The sequence below is a fragment of the Macrotis lagotis genome, chromosome 1, assembly GCF_037893015.1.
Source record: "Macrotis lagotis isolate mMagLag1 chromosome 1, bilby.v1.9.chrom.fasta, whole genome shotgun sequence".
Taxonomy (NCBI): Eukaryota; Metazoa; Chordata; class Mammalia; order Peramelemorphia; family Peramelidae; genus Macrotis; species Macrotis lagotis.
Genome location: NC_133658.1, coordinates 587,945,850 through 587,963,257, shown reverse-complemented (window position 1 = coordinate 587,963,257; position 17,408 = coordinate 587,945,850). Strand labels below are relative to the sequence as shown.

General features: G+C 34.4%; 1 protein-coding gene across 1 annotated transcript in view; it reads left to right on the top strand.

The window, feature by feature from the left end:
* The window catches only part of STAG1 (STAG1 cohesin complex component), a 351,800-nt gene that overhangs the window by 180,410 nt on the left and 153,982 nt on the right, over window positions 1-17,408 (top strand). The gene's annotated exons all lie outside the window — the stretch shown is intronic.

The following is a 17,408-nucleotide window of genomic DNA, read 5'->3' as shown; positions in this document are numbered from 1 at the left end:
CCCAAGGCAGAGCATTCCAATTTGGGATAATTCTTAACTGTTAAGACGTTTTCTTTATAGCAAACTCAAATTTGTCTTCCTGAAATTCTGAACTTAATTCTGCTCTCTACGACCAATCACAACAAGCCTATTCCTTCTACCCCATAACAACTTTTCAAATACTTTTAAGAGAGCTATTGTATCTCATTTGAACCTTCTCTGTTTTTGACTAAATATAGCCATAGTTCCTTTAAGCTTTTTTTTTTCATTTATTATGTACCTAGGACCTTTCTCTACTCTGGTTGCCCATCTCTGAATAGTCTGTAGTAAACAATTCTCCAGATGTGATCTTATCAGGGAAGAATATAGTAAAAATAAAGCCTCCTTATTTATTCCTAGAAGCTATGCCCAGCTAGTAATCAAATAATACCCGAATTGCAACTCTTGATTGTCTTTTGGCTTATACTGGATTCTAATTCTTCAGAGACTGTTGAGTCTTCAGAGATACCCAAGACATGAATTATACCTTACAATAATATTGGTAAAATATTCATGTTTATAAGATGTATATTTGTTTCCCGGAGAAGCTTGAGATCATAAAAAATTACAAAATTTTGTCAATACACTTAAGTCCATTCTCTATTGTTAGTCTACAACATCTATCTGTGATATATCTAATTATGAAACAGCTCTATGGCTTCTACTTGGGTGATGTGTGTGTCATGTGGGGGGGGTGAACTTTTTTATTAATTATTTAGGCATTTATTGCCTTGGTGAGCTGTTATCTGAAAACTGGAGCATATGGATAAATTCACCATTTCTAGTGAATGCCTGTTATATTTGACTACCATATGGGACATTCTTTGTGACAGAGGAAAATACTTTTGATGGATACAATGTCTTCCTTCTTTATATGGTTATTGAATAAATATCTTCATTTTTTTTCAAAGAATCTTGTGATGTTAGCTTATAAACAAGGGAAAGAAAATAAAAATAATTATCTTATTATTTTTACTCACAGTTATATTCCAGAAAAACTTATGCTAAGTGGGGTGGACCATTATCCACAAAATTATATAATGTCCTATTAACATATTTTAAAAATCTTAAGCCATCCTAGAGTAAGCCATAAATGGTATAGTGAAGAGGAGAGGGAAAAAACCCTTGTCTAGAATGATTCAAAATGAAATTCCATCAAACATTTAAATAACAATAACTTAACAAATAAGAAGAATTTAACAGAATTATTCACAATAATTGCAATTGGGAGTACTCAATCAAACTCATTTTACAACTATATAATCCTAATAGCAAAAAGAAAGATAAATAAAAATAAAAATCTTATTAATGCAAATTTTTAAAAAACTGGCAAAGACACTATAGTATTTTATCCAAATTATGTTCGCTATGAAGTTGGATTTAAACCAAGTCAAGTCAACAATTTTAATTAATCATCTATTATTTGCCTGTTTCTTTGTGTTTTAGTGGGTGGGGGAGAGCCAGGAAGGAGGAAAGTTTTTGATGCCCCAAAACTAGGACCATTGTAATATTTATAAAAATACATAGCAGAGAACAGATGGAAAATGAGAAGGAAGCATAGAACATTGGATAGTTTCGAAAGTTACTTGTATGTTAAGTAGATTACATTTCTTTTTAAGCTACTAGCATGAAACGGAGATTAAGAATTTCACCTAGAATACTAATGTTATGTTCTGGTGTGCAAGAAAATGCACTCCTTAAAAACAGTATGTGACAGAATGATAGACTGATATCCTGATTTATTAACAGTGATCACGTTTGTTAATTCATAGCCTTGCTTTCCCTAATTGTGATAGTCATTGTCTGACTGAATGGAGTACTTTGAATAACATAGTGCTGACAACTTTTTTGTTACTCAATAAATAATGAGTACCAGTCTTTGGTTGTATGGAAGGAGGCAACGATAATAATTTACATTTACAATGCTTTTAAATTTCACAAAAATTTGACATGAGGGCTGTGATAGTACAATCTTGTAGCAGTAAAAAAATACAAATGCTTAATATTGAAGACAGAATTTAATGAATGTCAATATGTATCCTGAAGTTTATACTTTATTTAAAGAGAAAAGAAATGCTATTTCTCTTCTGCCTTACATCTTTTATTAGTTGCTTAGATATAATAACCAATATAAACTAAGATTTGGGGGGGGGGTTAATAAGACAATGGGTTTACATGACTTGCCTATGGTCACACAGCTAGGTATAATTATTAAGTGCTCCAGGGCCGGTGCTCTGTCTACTGTGCCCCCTAAACTATGATTCTTTAACTTAATTCCCATTCCCACCAATTGAGTAAGGACCCAGAGTCTGAGTACATCTCTCTTTCCAGTTTCTATGCTACACCCCAAAGGGTGAGGGATAATTCTCTATTTTGTTCAGCCAGTCACATTTTGATTTAATTAAACAGTATTTACTAAGTTGATGCAATGATAATAGTTGATGCATCTCTCCCTTCCCCCTAATCTGTAACACACTCTTTCAAAGAACATACAAAATCCAAGAAAAATTTGCCTGATCCTTAGATTTCCCATATATCAAAGGAGTTACTGATAGGTCCCAGTTGCTAGAAGTCTTTTTCTTACATATTTTATGCTGCTCAAGGAATTCTTCTTACTACATGCAAACTATCCATGGCTCTCAATGCAGCCTCTCTAGTGAAATAACTTCAGTATCCATGATCAGAAGGCCCTGAGATCAAATCTGATCTCAGACACTTGACACTTACTAGTTGTGTGACCCTAGCAAATCTCTTGACCATTATTGCCTCACATCTTCATCTTCAGTTGTCTTGATTCCTATCTGGCCCACTAGACCCAGATGACTGAAAGAAAAAGTGAGAGTGATAACTTAGCACATGACCCCCTCATTCAAATCTAATTCACATGCTCATCATATCATCATTTTCCTGCAGTCCTGGTATCCTTTGAGAACAAAGAACATTCATCATCAAATGTTTGTAAGATTTGATTTCAAACTTTGTCATTTAGAACTTCATTATTAAATTTCTAGTTTGGGTACTGTTGCCATGCCTGGTATTCACTGCATAGTAAGAATTTATTCAGTGATCTGTTGGTCAATTCCCTCTGGTAATTGTTTGACCTACTTTGTGGTCAACTCAGATCTTTCTATAAATAGAGTTTTGTTTTTGTTTTGTTTTAGTCCTTCATTCACAATTACCTCCTTTCCACACAAACACCTGTCATTACTATTTTTCTTTGTGTTTATTCTTCAAAATAAAAATATAAGGATTTTTTTATTGACCTTCAGCCCTAAGTAATTCATTTACACTTCATTTCAGGGCATAGCATCCATTAGGAATAACTGAATAATAAAATCAGGAAGCATGGTGCAAGATCAAAACAAAAAGATTGTTAAAATTCTCATGATTTGAACACCATTCACATAGTATTAAAACTAAATGCAGAATGAAAATGAATCTTTCTCCAATATGTAGTAATAGTTCCTTTACACAAAAACCAAACTTTTTTTGTTGATTAGCAGAAACATGGAGCACCTATCAATAGGATAATTGTTGTCCAAGTTAATGTGATAGAGTATTACTGTGCTATATAAAATGATGAAGATGATGATTTAAGAGAAACCTGGGAAGATTTGTATGAACAGATGCAAGATGAAGTGAGCAGAACCAGCAGAACAATTTCTACTATAGCATTAGCATTGTAAAAATAAAGAACTTTGAAAGCCTTAGGAACTCTGATCCAACACAGTGACCAGCTACAGTTCTGGATGACTGGAAAAGAAACATGTCACCCACTTCCTAGTAAAGAGGTGAAGGCTTCCACATAAAGACTGAGAATTTTTAGGGCGGCTAGGTGGCAGTGGATAAAGCACCGGCCTTGAAGTCAGGAGTACCTCCTTTCAAATCTGATCTCAGACACTTAATAATTACCTAGCTGTGTGGCCTTGGGCAAGCCACTTAACCCCATTTGCCTTGCAAAAAACCTTAAAAAAAAAGATTGAGAATTTTTTTCCTAGTCATGGCCAATGCAAGAGTGTTTTTTGTTTGCAGGGATTTTGTTTTCAATACATATAAGTTAGAGATGGAAGGGGAAAGGAAAATTTACTTTAAAAAACATGCAATGACAACTAATAAATAGGATGAAACTTTAAAAGGCAAAAATAGACAAGATAACACAGGATTACTTGCCAAATGAATGTTAATCTGATATATATTTGTTTTGGGCAATTGCATTCTTTCTGCTTCTGCTAATCCTTCCTAGCCCATCCTACTTTCTTACCCTCCTAAAGAGCTCTCTTTACTTCTCTGCTTTCAGATTTTTTTAAAATTTTCATTTCTATCCTAGAAATGTCTTTGTCATTTCAACCATCCTCCCACAGAAATCAGTTTGGCATATAAGGAGTGTCAGCTATTATTACTTCAAATTTACTCAATGTAAAAAAACAACAGCAACAAAATTGGCTTCAGGTGAGGCTAGGTGAAGAGATTTTATTGCTAAGGTTATGGTGATAAAGAAGGGTGCCTCTAACAGCCTCCACTGGAATTCAGAATGCATATTATAACAGAAATACTTTGTTACTGTGGGTTGTTAAAGGTCTTGTTAAGGGTGATCTTCAACCACCTTTTGTAATATAGTTTTTTCCAGAGAGTATTTGTTCAGCCAGTCAACCAATTTACAAATTAACTTTCACAATATCAGTTAAGTACTGCTGTTAATTCTGTAATTCTCTCATGATGTAATAATGATCTGGGAATTGGAACAAAAAGTCTGTTGGTAGCAATAATTTTTTTCTTGCTGGAAATTTTTGATAGCAACAGGGAATGGGGAAGAAAATAAAGTGCCAGCAGGAAAAGTTGATAATGCAAAGCCAAATAAAGTTACTATTAATTTAACAAATTAAGCAAGTTGATCAATGCTTTCAGAAAGGAACTAATTGTTGAGTCTTTGTTTCAGTTTCATTGAACAATCTTTTTTGGAAAGAACTGGGTTAATTTAAAATATTGGTCCTGGGGCAGCTAGATGGCACTGACCCTGGAGTCATGAAGATCTGAGTTCAAATTTGACCTCATACTCTTAATAATTGCCTAGCCGGGTGACCTTGGGCAAATCACTGTTTAAGTGACTTGCCTTAAATAAATTAAAAAAAAATTTAAAGCTATTGGTCCTTGAATTCTGGGAGTTTTTCTAAAATATTAAAATATACAAGGTTGACACAGGTAGAGATATACATATATATTTCTGTATGTATATATATGTTGATTCACATATCACAAACATTAAAGGTAAAACAATTCAATAAAAGCAAAGATTTTTAAATACATAATTTACCTCTTTGTTTTACTTTGCTTCCTCTGTTATTGTGTTTATTGATCTTGAATATCATTGGGTACAAATTATTTTGGTTCTGCTTAATGTACATTTTAAAAATCTTTGAATAGCAATAGTTTATTTAACTATAAGAAAATAATTAGTCAACAATAATTTTTTTTTAAATTTATACTGCCCAGTTCCTTTTCCTGATACTCCATTGTGGTGTAATAGGTAATATTGGGTTTTTAAAGCCAAATCTAGCAAAAGTAACACACTATTGGAGCTTTTATTCACCTGAAAAGGTTTTCAAATACAAGATGGTATGGATTATATCTCCAATGTTAAAATTAAAGGTACTCTTCATAATAAAGGGTTTAGCTCTTGATGGATCTCTTTCTTACCATTATATAATTTTTATTAAAGTATTTTTCCATCTATAAGCAATGATCCTTTTCAACAATTATTCTTTTTTTTCCCTTTTCTCCCCTTTCCCCCTGACAGAGACCAGTCTAATATAGCTTATAAATAGTTAACTATATTACACATATTTCCATATTAATCATGTTGTGAAAGAAGATTCAGAACAACAAGGAGGAAAAAAAACAGGAGAGGGAAAGAAACCAGAAAACATAAAACAAAGTTTAAAAATTGAAAAAACCATAAAATATAAAACCTGTTAATTGAAATGATAAGCTTTGGTCTGCATTTAGATGCCATAGTTCATTCTCTGGGTGTGTGTGGATTGTTATTTCCATCACAAGTCCTTTAGAATTGTCTTTTTTTGTTGGGTTTGGTTTTTTTGTTTAGGTTTTTTGCAAGGCAAATGGGGTTAAGTGGTTTGCCCAAGGCCACACAGCTAGGTAATTATTAAGTGTCTGAGGCCAGATTTGAACTCAGGTACTCCTGACCCCAGGGCTAGTGCTCTATCCACTGTGCCACCTAGCCTCCCTAGAATCATCTTTAATCTAATTTTTCAAACATAGAGAACTGAGTTAAATTAGGGTTAGGGTTAGGTTAAATTTCCAAAAAGTAAGCCATTCTTCAATTGAGAAATTATCAAGATGTCAATGTAATCTATTTAAATAATTTTTAACATGTCCTGACTCACTACTGATAGGAGAAATGCAGGTTGAAAAAATTCTGATACCTTATATACCTATTGGATTGGCTGATAGGACAGCAGGAGAAAATGTCAAGGAATGTAAGGAAATTGAGACATTGATGCATTGTTGGAGCAGTTATGAAATGATACAACAATTCTATAGAACAATTAGGAACTTATGCTATAAAACCATGCCTGCCCTTTGGCTTAGCAGTACACTGCTGGGTTTATATTTCACAAGACAGGATTCTTTATTTGTAGGGATATTTATAGCAGCTCTTTTCTGGTGACAGGGAACTGGAGATTGAGAGGATGTCCATTGGTTGGGGAATGACTGAATAAATTGTGGCATGTTATTGAGATGAAATGCTGTTCTGTGATTGACAGTGATGAACAGGATGCTCTCAATAATAAATTTATAAAAGCAAATGCAATGAAAAATGTACTATATATAAAGTAAAAGCAATATTGTGGGATAGTGAGTTGTGAATAACCTGCCTTTTCTCAGCAATATTGTGACCCAAGAGAACTCTGAAGGACTTATGATAAAGTACAATATACATCCCAAAGATAGAGCTGGTGGTGTCCTAACACATATTGAAACATACTCCCCCCCACACACACACTTTATTTTTCTTGAGATTTTTCTTTTTGGGGTGGAGTGGGTATGCTTGCTTTTATGATATGGCTATTATAATGTTTTTCATGACTACATAATTTTAACTTACTATCAAGTAATTTGATTTTTCCATAATGGGTGGGAGTCAGGGAGAGAATTTGGATCTTAAGGTTTTAGAAGTGAATGTTGAAACTTTTTTTTGCATGTAACCAGGGAGAGGGGAGGGGAAATAAAATTTAAAAATCAAAAACAAAAAAAAAATTTCTTTGATTAATACACTACCAAGATGAGCAAGTCCATCATAGTTAATCATCATACAATGTTGCCGTTAATCCTCATTCTGCTCATTTCACTCAGCATCAGTTAATACAATTCTTTTCCATGTTTTCTGAAGTCCCATCCCTCTTGATTTCTTACAGATCAAATAGTATTCCATAACATTCATGTATGACATTTTGTTCAGCCATTCACCAATTGATGGGCATCCCATTTCCAGTTCTGTGCCACTATCAAAAGAGTTGCTATAAATGTTTTTATTATACACATAATTTTTTTTACCCTTTCTTGTGATCTCTTTGAGATACAGACCTAGTAGTGGATCAAAGGGTATGCTTGACTTTTATTGCCCTCTGAGTATAGTTCTGAACTTCTGTCTAGGAAGATTGGTTCAGTTTACAGCTCCACTAACAATTCATTGACATTCCGGTTTTCCCACATCACCTCCAATATTGATCATTTTCCTTTCTTGTCATATTTGTCAATCTGATAAGTGATATGAGTACTTACCACCTATCAGATTGGCAGATATGACAAGGACAATAATCAATGTTATTTATAAGCCTTTCTGGTGGTTTTAGATAGATATTGCTTATGGTTTTAAGGTAAACTCCATTTATTCCTATACTTTTTATTATTTTTAATAGGAATGAGTATTGTATTTGGTAAAAGCTTTTTCAGCATCTATTGACATAATTATATAATATGTTTTATTATTAATATGGTCAATTATACTGATAGCTTTTCTCATTGATCCAACCCTGCATTCCTGGTATAAATCCTACCTGATCAAAGTGGATTATCCTAAAGATAACTTGCTGTAATCTCTTTGCTAATATTTTATTTAAAATTTTTACATCAATATTCATTTTTTGTAACTCTAATATATTTATTTTCACATCACTACAATAATCTTGTTGTCAAAGTAAACATCCCTTCCTCCACCGACAAAGATAAACATCAAAAAAAGCAGTGTGAGAAAAATAAGTATATACTTCACTCTATGTTCAGATACCATAAGGCTCTTTCTCTGGGATGGGTTGCATTCTTTATCATGAGTCCATCAAAGAAGTTTCTTCAATATCTTTCCCCACAGTTGTTGTAAATTATATTTCCCACCATTCTATTTTTCCCCACTTCCATTTATTCCATTTTCTCCCTCTCCTCTATCACCTACACCCACCCTCCCCCAGTCCCCTTTCTCCCATCCTTTTTCTCTCTTTTTTTCCTCTCGGGGAAGATAGATTTCTGTACCATTTTGATTGTGTGTTATTTCCTCTCTGAGCCACTTCCAATGAAAATGACAGCTCATTCATTCTGCCTTTCACTCCACTGCAAAAGCTATTTCTTGCTTCTTACAGGAAATATCTCAACCCATTCTACCTTTCCCTTTCTACCAGTACATTCCTTTTCCCCTATTGACTCCATCTGTATCATATATTATACCTTAATTTTTTGCTCTCTCTTATTGTTTAAATATGTTTAAATATGCTCTAACTGCTCTAATAAATGAGGTCCAAATGAGTTATCAGTATCTTCTTCCCATGCAGGAACTCAAGCATTTCAACATCATTAAATCCCTCTCATTTGTTCTTCCCATTGACCCTCTCCATGCTTCACTCTGGTCATTTTAACAGGAAAGTTTGAAAATCTCCTATTTCATTGAACATCCTTCTTTTCTACTGAAAGAAGATGTTCATTTTTGCTTGGTAGTTGATTCTCAGTTGTAATCCCAGCTCTTTTTGCCTTCCAGCATATTGTGTTCTGAACCCTTAATATATACACTGCTAAATCCTGTGTGATCCTGACTATATTGCCACAATAATTGAATTGTTTCCTCTCTGGCTGCTTGTAATATTTTCTCTTTGATTTGGGAGTTCTGGAATTTGACTATAATTTTCCTGGGAGTTTTTATTTGAGGATCTCAGGAAGGGATTCAGTAGATTCCCTCAATTTCTATTTTACCCTCTGCTTCTAGGATATCAGAGCAATATTCTTTGTTTTGTTTTTTTCAGTTTTTACAAGGCAGTGGGGTTAATTGACTTGCTCAAGGTCACATTGCTAGGCAATTATTATGTGTCTCACACCAGATTTGAACTCAGGTGCTACTGACTTCAAGGCTGGTACTTTATCCACTGAACCACCTAGCTGCCCTGTATCAGAGCAATTTTCCTGGAAAATTCCTGAAAATATTTCCTGAAAAATGAAGTGTTGGCTGTTTTCTAGTCATGACTTTCAGGTAGCCTAATAATTATTAAATTTATCTCTCCTGATTGTGTTTCCTGGGTAGTTCTTTTTCCAGGTAGATATTTCACATTTTCTTCTAGTTTTTCATTCTTTTGGTTTTGTTTTATTGTTTTGTGATGTCTCACATAGTCATCAGCTTCCCTTAGCTGTACATTGTACATTTGAAGGAGTTTTCTTCAGAGAGCTTTTTTTTTTTAATCTCCTTTTCCATTTGGCCAGTTCTGCTTTTTAAGGCATTTTTCTCCTCGTTGACCTTTTGGATTGCTTTTTCCATTCGACCTAAACTAGTTTTTGACATGTTATTTTCTTGGTTATTTTTTTTTATATCCTTCACCAAGCTGCTGAGTTGATTTTCATGATTTTCCTGCAACACTCTCCTATCTCTTCCCAATTTTTCTTCTACCTTCCTTACTTGCTTTCCAAAGTCTTTTTTGAGCTCGTCCATAGCCTGGGACCAATTCCTTTTTTTTTTCTTTGGAGGCTTTGGATACAGAAGTTTTAACTTTGTCATTGTCTGAGTGTATTTTGATCCTCCATGGGACCAAAGTAATTTTCTGTGACCAGATTCTTTTTTTCTGTTGTTTGCTCATTTCCCCAGCCCATTACCTGATCTTAATGTACTTCCAAAGCTGGGGGTTAGGGGGTTGGGTTACTCCTCAGGGACCTACTTCAAGGCCTTATGAGGGGTTCTGACTGCCCTGGACTGTGGGTGATCACACTCCCCTCTGCTGTGGAGCTGTGAAGAGGGTTCCTGCTCCCATATGGCAGACCTAGACTGAGACCTGGATCTTAATAAGGGAAAAACTGCATAGTCCTGCCCCAGAGTTTAGCAGAGAGACCTCTACATGCAATGTCTCCCAACCCCTTCTCATCTCTGGAAACAGCTGCTGGGTGGCTCCATAGATTCCTGGGCTGGGGCTGCTCTGAGACCTGTGCAGATCTGGGCTCTGAACTCACTCTGGTACAGCAGCATTTTCCTGCTGACCTTACAAGTTGTCCCTCGGTATCCCTGGATTGAGACAGCTGGAATTCATTCCCAATGCCATAGACACCTCTAGGGGACCCAGGTGCCCTTCAGTCTGTTCTGGAAGGCTGGTGTTGATTTACTACTGCCCAACTTGGCTGCAGCCTGGGCTGCACTGTGGCTCTTTTCAATAACTGATGGAATAGATCTTTCCTGTAACCAATATAATCTTATTAAATAACAATCTTTTTTCTTTTCCCTTGTTTACCTTTTTATGTGTCTCTTGAGTCTCCTATTTGAAGAACAGATTTTGTGTTGTTTGGGTTTTTTCATCAGAAAAATTTGAAAATCATGTGTTTCATTAAATGTATATCTTTTGCCTTGAAATAGTATGCTAAATTTTGCCGGCTAGTTGATTCCTGTTTGTAACACGCTCCTTTTGCCCTCCAGAATATCATATTCTAGGCCCTGTGATCCTTTGAGCTTTATGTTGCCAAATCCTTTGTTATCCTGCCTTTGTCACTCAGTATTTGAATTCCTATCTTTTGGCTGCCTACAGGATTTTTTTTCTCCTGATTTGATAATTCTCGAATTTGGCTTTAATATTCCTTGACATTTTCATTTTGGGATCTTTTTCAGGGGATAGGATAATGTCAGGATATTTTTAAAATTTCATTTTTATTAAAGACACTATTTGAGTTTTACAATCCCCCCATCTTACTTCCCTCCCCCCCACCCTTTTTTTTCAAATTTATTTATTTTTTTCCAGGATTTTTTTAGTGATTATTTTTCTCCTCTGGTTCTAGAATATCAGGGCAGTTTTCCTTGATTCCTTGAAAGATGTTGTCCAGGCTCTTTTTTTGACTGTAGGTTTCAGGTGGTCCAATAATTCTTAAATTATCTATTTTCCAGATCCATTTTTCTTCTGTTTAACTATTTTTCTTCTTTTTTCATTTTTTTTATTTGGTTTGACTGATTCTTGGATGTCTCATATCCATTTGCCTCCATTAGCCTCATTCTGTTCTTTTAGAAATTATTTTCTACAGTTAGCTTTTGTATCTCCTTTTCCATTTGGTCAGTTCTATTTTTTTTTTGATTTTTTTTGTTTGATTTTTTTTTTTTTTTGCAAGGCAATGAGGTTAAGTGATTTGCCCAAGGTCACACAGCTAGGCAGTTATTAAGTTGAGGCCAGATTTGAACTCAGGTACTCCTGACTTGAGGTGTGGTACTCTATTCACTGTGCCACCTTGCCACCTCCCACTGCGCCACTTAGCTGCCCAGGTCAGTTCTATTTTTATAGGAACTCTTATCTTTTTCCATTTCTTTCTTCACTTACATTACTTTCTTCACTTTACTTATTGAAAAGAGACTCCAGGGGCTCCTGTAACTGAGAACCTTTGGTTGCACCCCCATGTCCTACTGCCCTTGTTTCCCATATGCTGACTTTTCCTGAATCTGCTTCACACTGTTCTCTTGTGGGCTTTGTTGCTCCAGAATTCATTTAGAAGCTAGCTATCTTATATTGTTTCTGAGGGAAACCTAGGAATGCTTAAGGAAATTCCTGGTTTCTCTCTGCTGTCTTGGCTCCAACCTCACCATTATATCTTTTTTTTAAATTTAATTACTTATTTATTTTGAATTTTACAATTTTTCCCCTAATCTCCCTTCCTTCCCTCTACCCCTCAAAGAAGGCATTCTGTTAGTCTTTTCATTGTTTCCATGGTATGCATTGATCTAAGTTGAATCCTCACCATTATATCTTAAGACCATCTACTAAGGTATTGTGATCTCCTTTACTGGAGGGATTATTCACACTGATGAAATCATAGCTCTTTGATATGTAGAATATAAGCTTGCAACTGAATACAAAACCCAAAGTCTGATGATTTCTTTTACTTTTTTTTTATTCCAGTGAACCATTTTTGTAAAGAACTGATTTTACATCTGTTGTTTATTTAAGAACTTAAAGCATATGGTTCCTTAGTTAGTAGGTGCTTGTTCCTTCCTTATTGAAGAAGACCAAAATGACATCCCTGTTTTATAGATACATGACAGTGTGTCCCATGGTGGCTAATCAGAATTATATGATCTCTACCACAGATTAGACACAAATAAACCATGTGAATACCTTTGAGCTGCTTTCATTCTGTTTTACTTTTAACACATAGGACCTCTTTGATGAGAGTATGCCATTCTGGGCAGTCCTATGCCAGTGTTCCCCATGCTGAATAATCAGTTCCAAAGTTCTTAAGAGTACATAATTGTGAGTTACATACAATCCCCTTTTCATTGATGAAGAAATTAAGCTGAGTTGGTTTAATTGATGCAGCTGAATGTGGCACTAATTTCAAAACCAGTGTGTAAAGTTTTAGACTAGACCAGAATTCCACAAACTGCCCTTCAGTCCAAATCCTGACTGGGTAACTGACCAGTCACATAAAAATAGGACTGGAAGGGGACATATTGACCTGAGACACACAGTTTGCCAACCCTGGAATAGACTTTCATCTTAGCACTTATTTGAAGTCTGTATGCATCTAACTATACTGAATAAATCTTAAAGTCTATATAGTCTTCCTTTTCAAAAAAAAAGAAATATACCTTATGTATATTATAAGCTTAGTAAATTACCATATATTTTTCGATAAAAGGAATGGAAAATAGTAAACATTTATCATTGTATTGTGAGAATCTACTGTAAATTCAAAGCCTTAATGGATGTGTGTGTGTGTGTGTGTGTGTGTGTGTGTGTGTGTGTGTGTGTGTATGTATGTAATTATTAAGTGTCTGAGACCGGATTTGAACTCGGGTACTCCTGACTCCAGGGCCAGTGCTCTATCCACTGCGCCACCTAGCCGCCCCATGACTCATATTTTTTGAGATTTAAAGTATTTATCTTTTGCTACTCTTTTAATACTACTTTACATAGACCTTTTCCAAGAAAACCCCATATGAGGTCTCTAAGAGTCAGACATAGATGAAATGACTGAACATCAACTAATTTTGGTCAAATGCTAATTTTGCTAGATTCTACTGTAAACACTAGTATACAGATAACTACAGTTACAGTCATTGTCTTTTAGGAGATGATGCTCTGAATTAGACTTATAAACAAAATATAAAGAGAATGTCATATGTAAACAATCTGTAAATACAAATTGTGTTTATGTGATCTTAAAAATTTGAGCACAAGTCATTTTGGTAAATTTAATCATATTTGCCTTTGGCACACAGTGTGATATTTATGTCATAAATCTTATATTTGCTGAATTGAATGTTATAAACAGTCACCATTTGATAACTTTGATGAATCCTTTCTAACATTTTACATTGATTGATGATTCAAGTTCAGATTTTATAATATTCAAGAGGAAGCCTCGAATTAGCATTTAAAAAAAAAGACTGAAATGAATAGACCATATAGCTGTATTACTGAAACAAATGACCAAAAAGGACATAATAAAGAAAGTGATTTAACAATATACTGTCATTTCAGAGGACCACAAACTTCTTTAATGAGAAGTTACATTATCCTTTATATATGATATCCCCCCCCTTTTTTTAAGGTTTTTGCAAAGCAAATGGGGTTAAGTGGCTTGCCCAAGGCCACACAGCTAGGTAATTATTAAGTGTCTGAGGTCAGATTTGAACCCAGGTACTCAGAACTCCAAGGCCGGTGCTTTATCCACTGCGCCACCTAGCTGTCCCCCTTTTCCCTTTATTTACAGTGTTTAGCAGTGGAAAGCAACTTAGATCTGTTTACTACCCCCTTTTTTTTTTTTAAACAGATAAGGGAACTAAGGCATAGTGTGGTAAAAATGACTTGCTTGGGGACATATAACTCATTGGAATATCAGGTTTCTGCCTTCTGATTTCTGATATTTTCCTATTTTTATTTTACTACCCCGTGGAAATAATGTCCTACTGAACCTCTGTCACCACCCATTTATTTAACCTGCACATTCAAAGGTAATTAGCAGACCTTTCTTCAGTTTTAATTTCTCCTTGATTTTCCTAAGTGTTGAATGCTTTTGAACAACCTTTTCTTCTAGAACTTCTGTGACAATAATTAAATTATCCTAGTTCTCTATTTTTGCTTTCTCCATTCCTGTTTCAGAAACTCTTAACTTCTTGTTTTCTTCCCTAAATGTATGGATACCTTGATATAAAGTCTCAGAATAGAAGTCACCCTTAACCATGATACCCTTATTCTGACCCCATTATTATGGGGTACCTCTTGCCTATAGAGAGTTACCCAAGAGAAGCAAATACTAAAACCTGACCTAGGAGACATTTTAGAGTAGGTTTCCTTGTTCTATCACAAACAATTTAGGAATTGTGTCAGTTGAAAATTATGTAGTATTGGAGTTTTAACATTTTGCCCTATGATTTTAATTCCCTACATCAAATTTCTAAGTATTTTCCATTCCAATTGCAATTGCTTATTACAAAGTAACTTAGAATTCCAGTGTTAAGAGTTTAATTTACATATGGGCATAATAAACAATTTAAATCACTGATATAACTGAACAAAACCACTTGGCTATGGTTAGCTTCTGCAAGTAGTTCTTAGCATCATTTCCCTGTAGTATAGATATAACTGACATATGTATGAAAAATTATGGCAAAGATTCAAAAGAAGTGAAGGTGAAAGACAAATCTCCTGGTCTTCCAAATCCACTTCTGTATTCCTCCTACTTTTTTCCAACACTATTAGGAAAGCTGCCTTTTCTGCAGCTGCCTCCTTCTTGCCAGTCATTATGCAAAGGGCTTTTTATAAATACTATGTCATTTGACCCTTACAACAACCCTTAGAAGTATGTGCTGTCTTTATCCTCCTCACCTTAGAGTTGAGAAAATGTAATCAGATAATGGTTAGGTGAATCGCCCAGGGTCACACAAGAACTTAAGGTTTGAGACTGAATTTGAACTCAGAACTTAACTCAATTTGAAATTCAGTTTCCAAGCCCAGTACTCTATCAGCATACTACCAGCTGACTCAAAATTATTTGCCTTAATCTTAGCTATTTAGATTACTATAAGAGAATAGACTTAGTGGAACAGCATCTTTATCTCAATGGATCTTTCTCTATCATCATTGCCTCTAGTAATCATCAAATCAAACTGTTTAAAAGATTAAAGGGTTAAAAGAAAAACCAGCTTCTCTATAAGATTAATTGACTTTGACTGCGTTATTGTCTGTTGCACAAAACTGTTCTTTATATCCTTCCCCTACTCAGAGTCCCTTAAATTAATCTTCCCTTATTAACATCTTTTACCTCATCCCCCTCTCTGACAACATCACTCCTGATTCTCCCTTGAGTTTTATCCTGAATTTAACTTATTTATCTCATTCATCTAATATTATTTCCACATGCCCCAGTTCTCCTGTTTCTGGTCCTCTTGGTCAATTCAGCTGCATTTTCTCTAATGATTTATAAAATGGGAATGTCCACATAGACCCTGAACTCTTGTGGTAGATCTAGATCCATAACCTTTAAAACAATCTTCAAACTATTCAAACTATTAAAAATATTCAAAACTAATCTTCAAAATATTCCCTAAACTCTCTCATAATTTATAATTGAGATACTCATCACATTTTTTTGTTGAAATCTGTAGAAATTCTTTGACTTTATGTATAGGTTTTGCTTTATAACCAGGATTATATTTACATACCTTCTTCCACAGGCAGCCTTTCTCAAGTTCTTCCCCAGATTGTAGTAATTTCCACTTTGAGATTCCCTCCAATTTACTTTATATCTTATATTGTAATAATGTATATTATATATGTTATTAATAATATAATTATAATTTTATTATTGTTTACATGTTACCTCTTCCGTTTAAAAATAATGAACTCCCTGAGGGATTATTTTTACCTTTCTTGTTTAAACAGTGATTATGAGAGTACTCTGCCTGACATATAATATATTCATTGGTATACCTAAATCTGCTTTAAAATTTTTAAGTTCCTATTTTTCTGTGTGGCTTAGAAATAGGATTGCCCTCCAAGAATGAAGAAAATATGATCTCTGGAGCATTTTTGTAAGTTAATGAAAGAATCCAAAAGAAAGGCCAGGAGAGATAATAGACAAGAAAAGGTTAAGTTATATACCCCTTTTATCAGGATCTTGAAAAGCAAACTGCGTAATTGAGATCTGCAATTTCATATATGATCCCCTACTTGTTTCATTTGGAATTGAGATCAAAATATTGAAAACAAATTAGTAAAATTGTGGGACTGTACTGTACTACCTCTTAAGTCTTTTCAAGGGCTAGATCTATATTCATTTGAATAGTCTTGAATGTGTCTGGGTTGGGGAGGAGGATGGGTTCTAGTGGAAACTAATGAATAATTCTTTCAGAACCAGCACATTTCCTCACTTTTATTCAAATCTCTGACATAAAGTTCCTATAATGTTGTAAAATTTTAAAATAGACATAATTTCATATAATGGATCAATTTTATTTTCTGTATACATAACTAATTTGTCAAGATTTAAATGAATACATTGGATGTGATTATAATTTTTCCAGTATTGATTTTTTTAATGTAATGTTTCTCTTGTACCTCATCAAAATATTGACCACGCTTTCCTTCTTAAAATTTTCTCTTGGTTTCATCTAAACTAGTCTATTCAAATTTACTGAAACTTTCCCTTTTCTCTATCAACTTCCATGAGTTCAGTTATCTTTCCTATACTATTTGATTTATTGTTCTGAAGTTTCCTTGTTCAGCTCTGATTCCAAAACTCCAGTTTTCCATTATCAGTGACTGCCCGACATGTTCATCTAGATATGCTATAGATATTTCAAAATAGAACTTGACAAATCTTTACTATTCTCTTGGTAGCATGTTTTTATTCAGGTCTCTTCAGAGATTTTG